Source organism: Rutidosis leptorrhynchoides, chromosome 2, assembly GCF_046630445.1.
Source record: "Rutidosis leptorrhynchoides isolate AG116_Rl617_1_P2 chromosome 2, CSIRO_AGI_Rlap_v1, whole genome shotgun sequence".
Classification (NCBI taxonomy): domain Eukaryota; kingdom Viridiplantae; phylum Streptophyta; class Magnoliopsida; order Asterales; family Asteraceae; genus Rutidosis; species Rutidosis leptorrhynchoides.
This window is the reverse complement of record NC_092334.1, coordinates 603,122,076-603,126,075: the sequence shown is the minus strand read 5'-3', so window position 1 is coordinate 603,126,075 and position 4,000 is coordinate 603,122,076. Positions and strand designations below refer to the sequence as shown.

The 4,000-nt window shown below is 30.6% G+C and overlaps 1 non-coding gene across 1 annotated transcript; it reads left to right on the top strand.

Annotated features, from left to right (window-relative positions):
- Nucleotides 1-450: 450 nt before the first annotated feature.
- On the top strand, nucleotides 451-556 carry LOC139894774 (small nucleolar RNA R71). The gene has a single exon (XR_011775259.1). It is a non-coding gene; the product is annotated as a small nucleolar RNA R71 (small nucleolar RNA).
- The last annotated feature ends 3,444 nt before the right edge of the window (nucleotides 557-4,000 follow it).

Below are 4,000 nucleotides of genomic sequence, written 5' to 3'. Positions count from 1 at the left end.
TAAAGAATGTTTTGATTTCGATTGAAGTTTGGCCTTGACGGTTGATAATTATTTCCCGGCCTTTGGTTCATGTAGGAAACATTCTCTCGTTGTTCCATCGTTTGCTCAATGTGACAATCTTTCGTTAAATGTGGTCTACCGCATTGCTCACAACTGATTCGTATTGCGTGAATATCTTTAGTCATCTTTTCCATTCGTCTTTCGAAAGCATCTATTTTTGCGAAAAAGGAATCAAAGTCATGGCTAGAATCGGCTCTAGCCGCTTTAGATGAACGAAAAATATCTTTTTCCTGATGCCACTCATGTGAGTGGGATGCTGTGTTATCAATAATTTTGTGAGCTTCAGTTGCGGTTTTCTTCATAATGGAACCACCAGCTGCTGTGTCGATGTCTTTTCGTGTAGAAACGTCGACACCTTGGTAGAATATTTATACTATTTGATAAGTGTCTAAACCGTGTTGAGGACATCCTCTCAACAACTTTCGAATCTTGTCCATGCTTCATATAATGTTTCATTTGGCTTTTGCGTGAACATAACAATTTCTCCTTGAAGTCTCACGGCTTTAGATGCAGGAAAGAATCTTTTAAGAAATTTCTCAACTAAAACATCCCATGTATCAATCGCTCCTTCAGGTAACGATTCTAACCAATCTTTGGCTTCTCCCTTTAAAGTCCAGGGCAACAACATGAGATAGATCTGTTCATCCTCAACTTCTCTAATTTTGAATAGAGTACAAATCCTATTAAAGTTTCGAAGATGTTCGTTTGGATCTTCTTTTGGCATACCACTATATTGGCATTGATTAGTTACCATGTGTAGGATTTGTCCTTTGGTTTCATAATCTGGCGCATTAATGTTTGGTCGCGTAATGGCATGTCCTTGGCCAGTGCGTGTAGCTCTCATTCGATCTTCCATACTTAGAGGTTCCGTTATTTCCATATTTGAAATTGTTGAATCCTAATCACTAGAAGATTCTGATTTAACGGTTTGTGGTTCAGGAGGAATGATTAGTGGTTCAGGATCTTGGAATTGTCCCTGAATATCCTCCGGGTTCTCAATTGTGAGGTCGGTTCAAAAAATGGATTATTGAAAATTTGAGTTGAAATACTTGTTCGAGTAGATGATGATTCTAAAGAAAAATCAACGGCGACGATATTTTCTAGATGTCTTGATCGAGTTACAGGAGGGTGAACGTATGAAAGGTGGTGAACGTTTTGCTCGGTGCATTCACAGAATATCCTATTAGTTATAAAGATAAAAATTATATAAGTTATCAAATTAATAGAATTTTCTGATTTTGTCCAAGTTTCAAATAGCCAATAGATGCAGCAGGTAGCCAGGACCCTTTAAATCGGAAGCCCACAACTCGCCACTAAGAAATCCAACTATTACTACGAACCAGAAAATTTAGGATGTCTATTAATTTAACCGCTTAAAATAATTTTTCTTTTTCATCGAGATTTAAAGAAAATATAGAAAATTCGTTGTCCTAAAAACTAGAGCGTAGAAATGAGAAAGAAAAAGACCGTCGAGAAATAAGAGTCGAAAAACAAACGTCGAAAAATAAAAAGTTGAAAAATAAAAATGATAAATAAAAACGTCGAAACTTTAAAGTCTAAAAACTAAAAACTAAAAATTGCGTCTAAAAGTATTAAGGCTTAAAAGGAATTCTATTTCGAAAACGGAAATAAACTTAATTTAGGCACTAAAATATATAAACTGCGTCGCAAAATTCTAAAGCGCCTAAATCTTAATTCTAAAGAAAAAACACTTAAGGGATTTTACGGCAAAACCTAAAAATCTAGAAATATACAATACTATGGTAAAAACTAAGTTTAAAACTAATTACAAGCGATAAATATACACATTACGAATTAAACTAAAAAAAATACAAAATATAAAAATAAAAATAAAACTTAAAGTTATAAAAATATAATTTTTATAAAAATATTATTTTTACATTATTATTTTATAAAAGTATTAATTTTATAATTAATAAAACTAATTAAAACTTAATATTACAAATTAAATATTAAAACTAGAATTAAAATTTAATTAAATAACTAAAACCCTGATTAATAATTAATTAATAATACTAGTTATTAAACACAAACCCTAATCGTACGTCCTAGGTTTTCAGACCTGTCACCTCATCTCATGCGATCGCATGACGTTGAGGTTATACAGCCATGCGGTCGCATGGCCTGCAATTCCAGAAAGGGATTGGGCTTTAATTCGGGTTCGGCCCAGTTTAAATTTTAATAATTAATATTTATTTGATTTTAATTTTACAAAATATATATTTAGAATATTTATATAAAATATAATAAACTTATATTTTAAAATCTTAAAAATAAAAGTATTTTTTAGTTTTATAAATAAAGTTCTTAAAACTATATATATATATAAATATATTTTATTATTTTTGTTTTTAACACTTATTGTAAATAGAAAATATTTTACGAAATAAGAAATAATATATTTTTACAAAAATATAGTTTTTAAAATATAGCGTTTCTCACCGAGTCCTCGGCAGCGGCGCCAAAAACTTGATGTGTGCAGCGTGTAGTACGAAATACTATTATTTTTAATACGAAATACGATACAAATTACACAAGTTTTAATTATTTATAGAATGGATATACCTAAACCTTGCTACAACACTTATAGGCAGTGTACCTAATCGTAGAGTAGTGTAGTTTTTAGTAAGTCCGCTTCGTTTCACAGGGAGACGGCTTATTGCGTACACTATATTTTTAAACAATTATATTTGTATATATATATATATATATATATATATATATATATATATATATATATATATATTAGTAATATAGTAGTAGTATTATTATTAAAAAAGGGGGGTTTTACCGTTTAATGACCGGTTTGTCGATTTTAAATAAAGCGTAAAGATAAATGACGATAATATAAATGGCAGAATTTAAATTGCGATAAAGTAAATTGCAGTAATTAAAATGACAGTAAATAAAGATACGATGAAATATGAAATAAAAGTTTTATGCTTATTTAAACTTCCGTAATCATGATGTTTGACGTTTTGATTTTAATTAATTGTTACCCGGGTTAATTGTCCTTTGTCCTGGCTTATTTGATACCTATCTGAGTTTTGCCCATAATAGTCCATCGGTCATAATTATAAAATGCTCGTCAAATTAACCTTATTTCCGAAGTCAAATATTCCAACTAATTAGGGATTTAAACTGTAACAAGGTTTTAATACTTGGTTAATAATTACAACAGGTTATCGACTGCGTGTAATCCAAGGTTTTAATACTTTGTTAACAATTACACCAATTACCCTTGTATGTAATCCATCCCTGTTTTAATTAGTCCATGATACATTAATTTATTCACTTGGCCATAATGAATAATCAATTACCCAATCCAATTGATTAATTAAATGATTGTAAACGATGTCGTATAAAGGTCAATAAATCGGACATTCGTAATCAATTTAATAATTATTAGATTAACTAATTTGAAGATAGGTTCGACAGGTTCCAATGAATTGTCATTCAATTAGACAATACCCCCTACCTATTAATAGTCAAAAGTCCAATGTTCACAAGTGTCGGTGTTTTGTCCAAACCCGAATTATGGTACAAAATCCAATAACCCCATCTTAATATTTAGCCCAACATCACAATTACTTCGGCTCAAATAAGCATAATAATAACTTAGTTACGAGACATTAATTTAAAAAAGAAGAACTTAGCTTACAGTGATTATTTATCGCGTAGCGTTACACGGACAGAGTTCCGACTTACAAAACCTTAAAACATTTCTTACATTAACCCAATTATTATTAAACTTAATTTAAACTTAATATTATAAATATAAATATATATATGTTTCTTTACAGAGGAAGAAAGAAAATATGGTGTACACAACTCGCTGAATTCGTTGCAATTTATAGCACCTGGCCTGACTTTGTGGCCCATGCGATCGCATGAGATATGGGCATCCTGGCCATCCGAT